This window comes from Dermacentor silvarum, unplaced genomic scaffold, assembly GCF_013339745.2.
Source record: "Dermacentor silvarum isolate Dsil-2018 unplaced genomic scaffold, BIME_Dsil_1.4 Seq905, whole genome shotgun sequence".
In the NCBI taxonomy this organism is placed as follows: Eukaryota; Metazoa; Arthropoda; class Arachnida; order Ixodida; family Ixodidae; genus Dermacentor; species Dermacentor silvarum.
The window spans coordinates 20,234-34,698 of record NW_023606951.1 but is presented as its reverse complement, the minus strand read 5'-3'; the positions used below and the strand labels follow the sequence as shown (position 1 = coordinate 34,698).

The window sequence follows — 14,465 nt, the reverse complement described above, 5'->3', positions numbered from 1 at the left end:
ACCATATTTGTTTGGCACTGAAGTTTCGTCAGTGTCGTATTTTCGTTGAAGTGCGCATAAAGTAAATGTTAAACTTTTAATCTAAATTGCTAACTTGATATCGCATATAAAAGGCCGTAATATTTATTGACATCAAAGAGCAGTATCGCAGAGAAGGGAACGCGGGGTGGGAAGGATATAAAACTGCGACCATAGTCAGCGGTAGTTGCGCACAGCACGGTGCAATGGCGGCCGCCATGTCAAGACGAGGCGTCACGCGAGGCGTGCGTGCGTGTTAGTGAATTAACGATGTGTTTTTAAGGAACCCGTGGTGTTAGCGCCTGCGCAGTCTCATTCGTGGAGTAGTATTTGGATAGTTTTATCTATGGCTGCTGTTGTGACTTCCAAACAACCCAAGGCAACTGTTTTACCCCTGTCCTTCGCGGCTTTGTGGATCTATCAGCGTGCATCGATGTGCAGTGTTCTCCCCGGCGCCGATTTACCATTTCGAGGTAATTATACTTCTTGTTTATGCTTCTATAGTACAGTATGAGGTGTTTTTTCTGTTTTTTTTTTTTATCCTGACGGTGGACGTAAGTACTTCTGTACAGTGTCGTCGGGCCGATTGCTGTGTGCGTTGCAGCAATGATCGACATGCCTGTTTCCGACAACGCTGTGCAAGATTTGTGTCTTGAGTTCTTTATATCTGCCTACTGTTTCGATGGAACACACATCTTATGTTGATTTTGTGTTCTTTATAGTGGTCCTATCGTGTCACGTGGCGTCATTTTTATTATGATAAACATTTTGAGCTAGCATATATCACACTGTCCTAAAATTAGTTTGGTAATTGCGGAGCCACATTACTCTAATGTGGAAGCAAATATTGCCAGCTTAAACGTTTAGTGGTAGAACTAGCACCCCTGTTTCTAATGCTTCTATATGTGTGTATTTTGTGCCAGGTTTTTTTAACCACTTCCTCAAAAGGACGCCCTTTGGTCGAAGTCAACGAAAAGCTCTCAATCAAGATTGCTGACCTGACGAAGATCTCGAAGGAGGAATCTGTAAAAATACATGCTGTGCTAATAAATGCTTTTAGCAATTTTACCTGTTTTCGTTATGTATCTGGAACATTACAACATTTTCTTTCACTCCAATAGACCTATTACACTAATACACTAAGAGACCTACTAGACTGTATTAGTGTCGATAACCGAATAGGCTATTAGGGTTTGTATTAGAAATTTTGCTAGGGACTTAAGCAATAATAGCTGAACTGCCTTAGTTGTATGAAATCCATCAGCAGAATACACTTTTGATAGGCTTCTGCACGGGCCAGTTGCAATTGGGACCAACTGGGATCAGTTGTAATGGGCTCCAACTGGGACCAATTACAATGGGGACCAACTGGGACCAATTGCAATGGGGACCAACTGGGACCAGTTGCAATGGGGACCAGTTGCAACGGGGACCAACTGGGAATTGTTCCATAAACCAGTTTAACTGGAACCAGTTGCATTCCCAGTTGGAAATTTTCACCTGGGCTTGCCTCAGCTCTGAGATAAGACCCTATGATATTCTTACAATTAAGTCACAAACCTGCTTACCATGTTGATGACAGCTGTATCCAACAAGACTGGAAGATTTACTAATACTGAAAACTGAGGGAGTTAGTATGAAGGAAAAACAGCGCAAAAATTAAGACACGGACACAAGAGGAGACTGAATGACACAAGCACCAACTATCGCCTCATTTACTGAAGAAACGTAAGGGCGTAGAAACATGCAAGGAACAATTGCTTGTGTATCAGTGAAAAAAAAAAAAAATCACAAAATATACCACATGTCGTCCCCCGAACAAAACATTATCACTATTACAATGCTATTGCAAAACACTGTCAAAGAAGGACAATTCATCATCATGTAGGGGCGACAGACGCTTGGCTGATACATGCATTGCCTAAATGCAGGATACGCCTTGCTTTCATCAACAATCTTAGCTCCTCATTCTAACCAATCAAAAGCACTTTTGTTTTGCGACAGCATTGCAAAAATAATGTTTTGGCCGGGGGATGACACGGGGGATATTTTCCGATGATTAGCTTTAGCTGGCACATGAGCAATTGTCCCTTGCATGTTTTCTATGCATCTATGTTTCTTCAATAAATCAGTTGATAATCAACGCTTGTGTTGATCATTATCTTGTTGTGTCTGCCTTTTTGTTCTGTTTTTCCAATATGAAGACTGGGAGAGACCGTGAAAGACGGAAAGGCAGGGAGGTTAATCAGACAGACATCCAGTTGGCTACCCTGCACCGGCGGAAGGGGATTAAAAAAAGGAAAAGGCTAAAGGAGAAAGAGTTCATGCACATAATATCACACAAAGGGTGTCGATAAGCGTCTTCTCGGGTCCGTTGATTTTAACCCTTCATTTATCGCAGAAAGTTTTTTTTTTTTTGAGTTTTGGTATTTAGCACAAAGTTTCTGGCTAAATGTCTTCAGCCAACCCTGAATGACAGGCAGCAAGCATCATTTGTTGGTTTAGAGCAGGAACACAGAACAAGGTAAAAGTAGTTCGGCACACCGACTAGCTTTCTTGCACAGTCATAGCACACAGACTGATGCAAGATCTCTGGTTGCAGTGGCGTCACACACGATGTAAAGCAAACTAAATCTGCACCCATGGTTCACGTATGACGAGAGCTGTCTGTACAAATTTCAAATGAAGCCATAGGTGGCTTGAGGTGAATCCCACTTCCAGCTTTCTGCCTCGGGTTTTCCCCCCCTATTGCTGAAAAAGTTTCTGCAAAATATATTTTCTTTTCATTGATTATGGCTATTCTTGATGTGTTTTTGCATATTTAGATAGAAAGTGAAATTTTTTTTCCAGTATCTATAAGTGCCGTCATTAAAGGGTTAAGAAAGCGATAAAGGCATGCATAACTTTCTGGGGTAATGAGCCCATGTTCTGTGCATCTCTGTCCTTGTAAAGGGTCAACCATCCAGTTGGCTGAGGGTGCCCCAAAGAAACTTGCATTGGATGTTGAAGCAGGTGCCGTGGCAAAGGAGGTGCTCGGTGGTCATTTCACAGTTGCAGTGGTCGCATAGCCAGCCATTCCAATGAGGAAAGAGTACGAATTTATGAAAGCTACGCCCAGTCAATAGTGCCGCAGCAGCGCAGTGTCGCACCGGGAGAGGGCCGATGAACAAGACTGGACTGTGCAGTGGACTTGGCACCAAATTTCCATTTAAAGTGACCTTCAGACAAATAATACCAGTCTCTTGATGTGTATGCAGGCAACAAGGGAAGCAATAAAGGTATAATGTGGGACTTATCATTGCAGCCTTTAATTAAATAGTGGGCTTCAGAGAGTTCCTTACAAGACATCCATTGTGTTGCCAGCATCCCCCAGGGGTCCGCCCTCAGGCACATGCTTTCTCTTAGCTGAGACTAGATTTCATTCTCCTGCTTGTGGCCACCTTTTTTGTAGGCTATGCACTCCTATCAAATACCTGGCATTCCATTTTAAATGGTGCTGCTCTTTCAGCATTAATTAAGTTAATGAAAGTGCACCAAAATGACAACACCCTCTGCAATCATTCAACTTCATTCCTACCTAAAAATGTCACTTCTGTATTTCATAGGTATGTGAATAAAAAGAATAAAAACTCGACACTTCTTTCGGAGCATGAGGATTGCCTGCAATTTCTTAAAGCTAGCTTTCTGCAGACACTGTTCAGCCTTAGGCATATGCCAGAAATACAACTAACCCCTTCAATTCTCGCCAATAAACATTCATCCCTGCTCTCTTTCTGTGAGCAGTTGTAATTTGGTCTTCATTTGTTGCACAACTTCACTGTCATCAGATGCAGTATATACCAGACCAAGCATGGCTGATGCTATGTTATGCACAAGTGACGAGGAGTATCAGTACAGCCAGCAGCAATCACAAGCCTCCCTTTGCAAACACCAGGTCAACGCTGCCATCCAAAGCTATCGTATCTAGTGTGTAACATGATTATCAAGGTAATGAAAAATGAAAGAATGGCCTAGCATAGTTGCGTTTTGCCATCACTGGTCGTACACTACCACCCGAGGCTGGTGCATAATATCTGACATATAAGTGAATGGTAAACTATGGGGAGATAGGAGAGAACTACCCAATGTAGCTGTTGAGTAGGAGGACCACAAGTGGTGCCGAGTTTCACAGTGAACTAGTGTAGTACACACAGTTTCACAGTGTAGAAGTTCCAACTGCAACACAAAATCAACTTGTCACATGCAGTTTTAGGTGTTTCATTACGGCCAATTTCAGGCGCACAATGAAACGTCTGTGAAAACCAAACTGCAGTCGCAAAACATGCTATATAGTAACCTTTTATTCATGGTTTGTGACAAGCACAATGTAGAGGTCACTCAATAAAACAAGCATGCTAAAAATTGTTGGCCTGCAGTCATCCAAATGAACACACATCAGACATTGGTCAACAAACACATTACGATGGGATAGTAGTGTGCCAGTTGGAATGTCCTCGCATAGCTACCACACACGTCATGCACACTTAGTTGACCTCGGTATAGCACACTGAAAAGAGCACACTGCTGCAGCATTGCCCACAGTGTGGCAGGCGTACATACAATCTGCTGCAGCGTCACACCATTGTCCAGTGATGATTTGCCACAACCACTTGCAAGTCTGCAGGGCTCCATAAAAAAAATTGCTTGGGTTTTACTGCCAAGTGTGAAAAGCACACCGCGGCACATGATGTTCATTGGGCTCAAAACGTGAGTTGGCCGGAAGCAGTGTCAAGTTTATGAAGTCCTGTGATGATCTAGTGCTGCCTCTGGCTCCATCATGAAGGCTAAGGCGTTAGACCAAGCCTTTGTCTGAGTACTGATACTCCAAACCATCCTCTTCCACTGCAAAGCAGGCAAGGAACTTGGGTTAGGGAGGACCGAAAGAGCATGCATTGTCCCAGCAGACAGGCAGGCAGTCATGCAGGAATAGACTCCTTCCTAAACGCCACACTTAGTGCACATGCGCTGCTTGTGCTTGACACAGACGAGCAAATTGTGTTCAGTGAAGGGCAGGGCTCCAAAGTGATGCGGCAATATATATATATATATACAAGGTGCTGAGGGACCTGCTTGAGAATAGCAGCTACAGTTAGTAATAAATGTGATATGCCAAAGAAGAGAAAAAGAATTGCATGAGGATAACAAAATTTACTCTATTTCTCCTAGTATAAGCTATCCTCCCACATAAAACCCCTTTTCTTAGTCAGATCAATCCAGAGAAAGAAGAAAAATATCTGCATATATATTGGACAAATGAAGTATAACAATGCTCAAATCATTACATAAACACCCTGCATAATTGGCACAAATCAGAGTTCCAGAAGCAATATGCTTTGTAATTTAGTGGCATTAGTAGTACACATTACCACTCTCACTGCCTCTCTCTGTTGAAGTGCAGTGTGGCTTCACTGCAATGCACTCCACCCTGCTGTGAAATCCCGCTGCAAGGTAAAATTTGCACATAACCTGCACTCCAACTTGGTATTTTAAAATGTCTTGGAACTTCTGCTAGGGATGTAACATAGCTTTTACTCTACAAGACAATGTAACATAGTTCTACATCCAGCCACTGCTAGGTGAGACAATAGGGACATCTAGGCAAAGTGGCACTAAGTGCCACTAACAACAGCCACTATGTGCTTGTCAAATAGAAATGGACAAGTCGTCAGCTCTGAATTACTACTCGGGAAACCAACAGGCATGCATGGCTGCAGAAGCCAGCTCTTACAGCACAGAAGAAGAGGCACAATGTCACCTATCCCAAGGTCTGTTCGATTTGCCTGCATCTCTGTGAACTAGTTCATGGCAGGGCACAGGAAGTTTAGAAACTGTGCAGTTGGACTTCAGCGGTGCAGGCACAACGCAACACTCGAAAGAAATACCAAGGTGCAGACATGGCGCAAGCCTTGTGCTTGCCAGCTTAATGTGTATCATCTGCGTAAGTTAGAGGCTGAAAACCGCAGGTATATGGTGGCTTTTGAGGTGCCTGGTCTTAAGGAGAGCAAGAAGTAGTGCGGATAACTTTTATTATGCTACAGACGATACGAAAGTGTCAACGCGTGCGCCGCAGAACATCTAGTACATATTAGCCTGAATTTGTGTCTTAGCTGGCAAACACGCCGATTTCTCACTCTCTTTCTTTTTCTTCTGGATTTCACAGGACAATAAAATCACACGAAATTGCACTGACCAGTGCTAACAAATTGACAGACATCCTGTTTAAATCGAAATAATTGGTTTGATCAGCGCGAACAGCTAAAGTGTGTGGCAGACAGCTGAATTGGTGGCTATGGCAAATACACAACATGCTATATAGTGTACACTTGGGCGAAAAACGAATGCGAATCACTCCGCCACACTGCGTAGATGCAGCAGATAGATGCAGCAGACAGGTTTGAGCGGGATTTCAACGACGGTTATGCTAGTGTACTGCATGTCTGCTGCGCTGTTGCATTGCACCTGCACGTCTGCACCAAGTCAGCGCTGTCAATTAGGAGAGTGCAGCAGCAAAATCGTGAACCAGCCCTGCACCTTTCTTGCACCTTTTGAAATGAATGGCATGGCTCAGAGGGCGCCATTGCTGCACCACTGAAATGAATAGCAGGGTGCAGCAGCTTGCGAAGTTGCCCAGTCAGTACAGGTGGAACGAATGGACCTTGAGTGTTAACAGCAACTTGTCCCTTTTCCATTAAAGAAAACAATAGGCTGAGACAAGCACACATGATACACTGACCATGCAACACCCTTCACACATATGAAAGCAGGCTGGAATGCCTAGAAACAAATATGGGTGCTTCTAGCATCTGCATTTACAGTGACATTGCAGTGATGGCTTCTACTTCAAACAGGTGATTTCAAAGGTGGTTCTCTGCCCTAGTGCTAGTAAGGCACACTTAGAAGGAAAGAAAGAAGGAAAATAAGTTGCTTGAAGGCTCTCGAGGGTCAGTAACCTTGCTTTATGTGTTGTGTGAAAAATCTGCTGTGAGCCAACAGACAAATACCGTAGAATGACCAGGCAGTTGCTGTTATCCTTGGCTAACCCAGCAACCTTCTAGATATATTCCTAGCAACTTTTTAGCTACGTTAAGAGCATCTGTAGCTCTGTGGTTGGATGAAACATGTTGGTGTACATTCAGTGAAAAGCTCTGGTCCACACCGGTTTCGGAACAAAGCTAGATGGAAATTACATGCTATCTAAGCACACGTGTGAGCATAGACACAAGAAAAATAAGTTCAGGGAACAGGTGGCACAAGGCTGGATGAGTTCCGCAATGGTTCACAAATATATTGTAGTTGGATTGCATAGACTCCTCACACAAAGCAAGTTCTTGGACGACATGACATGCTCATTTTGCAGAATGAGGTGTGAGTGTTTCAAGGCATTTCAAATGCGATGGCACTGGTTGCCAGCACGCCCAAAAGATAGCAAATGGATGAACTTCGAAGGCTGTGCCAACTGCACTCGTTTATATGTAACTGAGCTCTGACAGATGTGAATGTTCTCCGGCCTACCGGCCACTCTTATAACTGTTCCTAAAGGGGCCCTTGGCCGCCAGCTTTCGTAATTATAACAGAAAATACAAAATAGTATTCAAGTGTTGAGCATTACAGTGTGGCAAGTACTACAGCGCAAAGTGTTTCACTGGTGTAGAAGAACAAGGCATCAAGGTGTTTAGTGAAACCTTGAAGAGACAATAGCGCATTGTTGCAAAGTGTTGTAGCGACGCAACTGTAGTGTTGTACCCTCAAGAGCTTGTCCACTCTGCTTCAATGGTGTAGGGCCCCTGCATAGTGGCATGCTCATGCATGTATCACATGACGTCCACAAAGAGCTCGCAGGGGTTGTTGCCCATGGCCATGCGGAAGGACTGCCTACTACCGGTCAGTTCTTGAGAGCCCTCGGCACCGTCCACGCTGCGGCTAGACTCTGCGGGTGGTCCGCCACTGCCCTCTGCATTGCCACACCGGGCATCACACCAGCTCTAAAGAACGCCACCTGACAGGGACACTGTGTGTAGTTTTGTGCAACTTGTCAAAAGAATCTTCCCAGAGCAAAAAACAGCACCATTGCATGGCACTGAATATAACACGAAATGCCTTCTTGTGATTATAATTTTAAAGAAAAAAGAAAAGCAGAGAACTCGCCTTATAGTTAGCACAAATACTGATTATTATGTGAAGCTTGCTTGAGTTCTGATATAATGAAGTACTTGGTTGAATCAAGCAATAACTTGTTTGTTTCAGAAAATTTCCTGCTTGTATGGGACGCCACAAGGTGAGGACTGTAAATACACAACAATACGCCATTACTTGTGGCAAAAGGTACAGCACTACAGTTTGTGTGGCTGTCTGTCAGGAAGTGGCATTCGCTGCTATAACTTAGGATATGTAGCAAGTAAGATTGTACAGTCTAGTGTTTTGGTCGCTAGTTCTGAGGAAATTGCACATTAATAATTTCATTGTACAACAGGCAAAAGGATTTGAATGAAAGATGAATTAACAAGCTGGCCATGTGATAAGAGCATACAGGGAGCAAGTAAAGAAGCCTTCAACAGCAACTTAAGAGAAACAGAAGCGAAGTTCATGCTGCAAAATTAACTCAGGTGTACTTGTACCCACGCCACATGGGCACAGAAAATGACATCAACTTGCAAATGCCATAAAATTTATTGTCATTTGCGTAATGCCATATGGACGAACATCATGTAATTTGCCTTAATGTCATTTCTTACCTAATGCATTGGCCAGAACTCATTTGAATGAGAAATGCACACTCTCATTTCCATAACTTGCACATTGCAGTACAATTGAAATATTCAAAACAGCGTCTATCATTAAAAAAATAACTTATACATAACTTTAACCACATTGCTTTTGTCAGTAGTTGTACTCGGCAGACTTCCTCAGGTTGGCGTTGCAACAGCTTCGACGTGGCCATGTTTAATTTCAGGCTTTGGATTTGATATGCAACGGACAAAGCTACTATGGTTGGTTGCAACATTATAAAAGACAGCAACAAACTCAAGCTAATGGCACCATCATGTGCCTGTTTTTTACATATCACTATTTCTAAAGAAGGGCTAAGCTTCTAGGCAAAGTAAAAGTAGCTTGTAAAACAAATTTATCCTTTAATTAGAACTCAAAACAGCCCACTTTAAAAGGTGCTATGTCTTTTCTAGTATAGTAACAGTTCGTCATTATTTTGGATTTCACAGGACCGGAAATAAATGTCCGAATTAGCCGAATGTCAACTTATCGAAGGTATCAAGAAAACAATAAACAAATGCTTAGTACATCACCGTGCTTTTATTTACTGAATGAAACAAATTCTGTTTCTATTTTGTGCAAAAGCAGTGCGGAAGCTGCCATTATCGTCATCTTGCAACTGATTAGCGCTCACAGCAGGCGAAGGCCTTGCGACTTTCTGGCAGTGCGCCGTGGCGTGTCTTCATCTGAGAGACGCATTCCACTTTCGCGCAGACAACCCCGACTATTTTTTCACCATTGAGCTGGTCGTCAACAGGTCGTCAGCCTATCACGATGTAGCTGGCGCTCTTCATCCTCGACAGCTTCCACGCTGTTTGCAACATTGCGCGGACAGCCATTGCACCAAGTCCAAATGAACTGCTCGCTGTAACCGGTGCGGACGAAACAGCAGTAGCTACCAATGCTTTCATGAAGTACTATTGCGGTGTACATTTCGCGCATCTGCGCATTTTCCTCTCGTGTCACTCTTTCTTTCTGCACCTTGCAGTGTACATTTCAAGCAGTACACTATAGAATTCAGACAAAATCATGGACGGCGACCGCGCAGTTCTAAAGGCATGCAGCCGACGCGCTCACCAGGTCAGAACGAAACTGCCGTGTGCCGCAACCGCAGTGGACGTAACTCCGGTCGATATCGATGCAATCATGTGTGGTGTTACCTGCAGTTCTGAAGGCATGCAGCCAACGCGCGCACCAAGTCACAACAAAACACTGTTTGCCGCAACCGCTATGGACAAAACCGTGGTCACTATCGACGTGATCATGGACGGCGACTACACAGTCATGAAGGCGTGTGGCTAACACGGTGTTATGCCCAGCGGTAAATGCAAGAATAAAGGCTATAAAGGCACAAATAGGAATGAAGCCCTCCTCGTACGATTTTCGTTGATGACTACGGTGTTGAGGACTATGCTGCTTCGAACCAGGTTGTATGCAAGCATATGTGCGTGCAGCAAAGCATTGACAAGGTTTTCTGGCAACCTGTGGAATAAAATGACTTTTTTTCTGGTGAATTCATTATTTCTGACACCTGACTATTTGTACTTTCAGGTAGTCCTTGCTAGTCAGCGACCGTATTCATACTTCCTATTGTGCCACCAATTTGTGTAGATAAATGTTTCAAGGAGTATGCGCCGACAAAAATAAGATTCTGCAAATTTAAAGCAGGTGCAGCTTGCCTATAATGTATCCAGTTGAACCTTCATACACTGAATGTACAGCTCAGACCATTTATAACATGACCACTTATAGTGCAGAACCAGCTAAACGCAGTCTTTTCTTGACTCCCTTTATCTTCCCATAGAAATCCGTAACGCATATCGCTTATAGCATAGCTGCGTGAGACGAAATACCGGTTATAATGCGGCTGATGGAACATGCCACAGGCCCGAGAGAGTGAGTGCGCTTCCCAAAGAGGTGCGTTGGTCGTGGGGATAGCGACCCAAGGGGAATGCGGAGGGGGACGAGACACAGAGCAAACGAAAAAGGAAAGGAAAAAAAAAAAGGAAAATAAATAAAATTGTGGCCTCAGAGGCAGCAGTGCGTTGTATGTAAGCGATCTGCGGGCTGGTGTATGTCTGCCCTGCTCAGGCAACGAAGAAGCCTTTGCTCCGGCTGCTTGTTAGCACTCCGCATTGAATGCATTGTCGCTTTTTGGCTCTTAAATTTGTGTGTGGAAAGTAAACAGTTTTTTTTATGACTCCAGGATCATGTAAAAATTGTTTCCAAACTTAGCTGCGTTCTGTGCCTATTCAATACCTATTCAAAATTTCGTGAAGGTGGTTTCACGTTCACCAGTAGTGAAGTGCTGAGAGTGTGTGCGACCTTGACTCAGTGAAATTGTCACTTTAAGCTGTGTTCCGCAAATTCAGTTAAGAGCCTTTAGGCTTTATGTCTACATGCATGCCTTCGCCGTTCCTACCAGTACACGCACATATAAATGTGGTAGACGTTTGCAGTACTTGCCGCTGATCGACTGCAATCACAAATTCCTCTTCAAGTGCGCTGCCCTCAGTTCAAGTGAACATGATCTCCATTTAATTGTCTATGGGTACGAACATGACAAGGGCGAGCTTCAGCGACGACATGCTACTTGACACCCCTACCGGCTATGCCTAAGAGTGCCGCCTCGTCGGTAGCCAGCGACTAAAGTTACGGTTTGGTGCCAAGTCAGAGAAATGCTTCGCAGTAGCTGTACGGCTCTTGGAAAGCGGAGGAACCACCTCGACACCAAAATGAAGGCACGGGTGGCAGGTGCAACATTAGAATGGAGACAACTTGGATTGCAATCGCCATGTTTTCGACATCGTGCACACGGGTGAAATCCAACGAGGCACTGTACAGTGTGTGAAATTTCAGTCGCCATTCTACACTGGTTCTGTGGAGTTGGCGGCAGTGCCATTGGCAATTAGGAATAATTGAGAAGGTCTGCAAAATTAGTCAGCGACCGACTTACTTTCCTTTATATAGTTTGTTTGTGTGTGTGTGTTATTTTGTCTGCTTCATGCGAACACCGCGGGTCCTCGGATGTTAACCTTTCAATGTTTGTAAATTTAAACGGATGCAAGCATACGGGTCGCAAGCTTCGATTCTTGGATATGTGCGGCTGCATGGTCGACATGTTTCGCATGCAAACAGCCTTTGAAAACTGTTTTGGTTATACAGTTAAACCTGCTTATAACGAACCTCCATAAACGAATTCCTAAGGAAGTTTTTCTATTCCCCGCCGTTACTCCATAGAAGCACATGTATTTCAGACCTCTACGTAACGAAGTGGCAGCGGGAGACCCCCTCCAATTAACGAATTTTCCCCGCCGACAACCTAGAGATTTCGTCCCAAATTTTGTGATTTTTGCGTGAGCAACAACCGGAAACCTTCTCCGCCGCGACGGAATGCGAAGCCGCGGCGTCGTGCTTGGCACGCTCGAATTCACGGCGACTGCGAGGCGAGAGCGTGCGTGCGCGAGGTGGACCTGCATCCCTCGACCCAGCGATATTGCCGCCGCGGGCGTGACCTTTCCCCCTCCCTTCATTCAAACCTGATCCCGCTGCTTGCTGCAGCTGGCCTAGCCCGCCAAGCCGGCACTCTCCTTTTCCTGTTGATGTTGCCGAAGAAAAAAAAAAGGTTTTTTCTTCAACGCGCTGGTAGCGCCACTGTTTGGTTACTGCGCAAGTCTCTGCGCTTCACTTCACTAACCTGACACTAGGTGACACTATACGACGCTACGACGCCATCGTGTCGCTCGCTGTTCGTTTCCGACGCCTCGAGCTATAGAGGAGGCTATGCTCGAGCTTGTGCGAAACGACACGCGTCCACGCATTCAGTACCTGGTGCGACATTCCAAGGACGAGTGCTTCGACGATGAAACGCAAGATAGTGGCCTTGTCTACAGTTCGCTTTGAAGATAAGCCCGCGCGGGCGCACACTTTTTCCACATCGCAGATCGCTTTCAAGATACGGCGGCCGCCGCCGAACTAAACGCCTCCCTTTCTCGCCTCCTGCGCGCGAGAGATTTTGTTTGAGTCGGCTGACCCTTGCAAGCTTTCACTCGCACACAGCGTACAGCGCGCGGCGACGATGTTGCCGTGTTTGAACTTTACACGGAACCTCAAGGCGACGTCCACGGGGACGGCACAAATGCGCTTCGCAATAAAGTGTGCTTCTGCGCGGTTACTGCTCTGATGGCGACAGCGAATTTGCACCCCCTATCGGCAGCCTATCTCGAAGGCCATGCTTTTGTGCGCGCCAATCGGCAGGAAATACGCAAGTTCACTATCGCTGGCGACTGTCGTCCGGGCGTCGCAACTCGAGAATCGAACGTCTGCGCACATGAGATTTTGCCAATTTTGGGCCTGTAGAACAAGAAAAATAGTATGCACTAACCGTATGGTGGCAATGAACGACTACGCTTAAGTGGTCAGCCATACATGGGTTTTCATGGGGGCTGGGTGGGGGAATCTTCGCGACTACGTTTAACCGCAATTACGCACTTAAAAAAATTTAATTATCGGTTTTTGCATTCCAAAATATGATCTGATTAGGAGGCACGCCGTAGTGGGGAACTCCGGAAATTTGGACCACCTGGGGTTCTTTAACCTGCACCTAAAGCACTACGCATAAGTGGTACATATTAACGAGGTTTTATGTACTATCCTACTTCGTATAGCTGTCCTGCTATTTTGCTGTCGCAATCGCAAAGACCTTCGCCTTTCAGTCGAACTGGGACTTTCTTGTTCATCTCAACTTTAGTGTACTGGGAGTAAATCTTGAGCGATAGTACATACGTAAGCGTTTCTTTTTCGAATTTTCGTGCCAAACCTGCATATTCGAAATCGTTTTTATAACGATTTTTTTCGGGAATTTGTCATTTCGTTATTCCAGGTTTAACTGTAGTGCATATCACTTATAGTACGGGTATTCGTGACTCCGGTGACTTACATTCAGGCGATCTATCTGTAGATATAACCAAGTAATCTAATATTTCTGACTGTGCGCAATGGACGTATGCTTGTCATAATAGGGCATAGTGAAAGTATATTGTGTCTGCAGTGACTTTGTTATTACAAGATCTGAACTCCTTCCACTTGCATAGGGTAGCAATCCGCACATGCGTCTGTTGACCTCCCTGCTTTCCCTTCCCTTTCTCTCTCTCTCTCAAGAACAAGGATGTGCAGACCTGTGAGCCAATAAGGAAAAACTTGAATGAAGCTGTAAGTTTTGTTTATTAAAACAACTCGTCACATTTGTATAACTACGCTGGGCTTGTGAGTAAACTTCAGGGAAACACTGGCTGAAATGGCCTCAGTTACAGGCAGAGTTCAGGCAAGCGCTCACTGGATCCTGAATGGGTTCTCCGTTCACGGGCATAGTTGACGTAGGAGGCCACTGTTTCTTCTTCCGCAGCCGTGCTGACCGCACACGTACCCTGCTGCAAGCAGGGGACCAAGGCAACCCCAGGTGGCAACCATTGCCCCTGCTCCACCTTCCTCATCTTCTTGCAGCAGCAGGAGCACATGTCTGCACAGGCAAGGCAATTTACGCGGTGCGATCATGTGGCCCACAATGAGAATAAAGAAGACAGGCTATGTCAAGAGTAAAAAAGCGCAAGGACTTGTACAGAGAATATAAGGCTAAAGACTAA

At 44.9% G+C, this 14,465-nt stretch overlaps 2 long non-coding RNA genes across 2 annotated transcripts; one reads left to right on the top strand and one right to left on the bottom strand.

Annotated features, from left to right (window-relative positions):
- Nucleotides 1-261: 261 nt before the first annotated feature.
- LOC125942023 (uncharacterized) lies at nt 262-1,086 on the top strand. Its single transcript, XR_007464747.1, has 2 exons — nt 262-491; nt 942-1,086. It is a non-coding gene; the product is annotated as an uncharacterized LOC125942023 (long non-coding RNA).
- A 3,249-nt stretch (nt 1,087-4,335) lies between these two features.
- On the bottom strand, nt 4,336-14,204 carry LOC119435785 (uncharacterized). The gene is made up of 3 exons (XR_007464745.1): nt 14,159-14,204; nt 7,937-8,008; nt 4,336-4,899 (listed from the first exon to the last, which is right to left on the bottom strand). It is a non-coding gene; the product is annotated as an uncharacterized LOC119435785 (long non-coding RNA).
- Nucleotides 14,205-14,465: the final 261 nt, after the last annotated feature.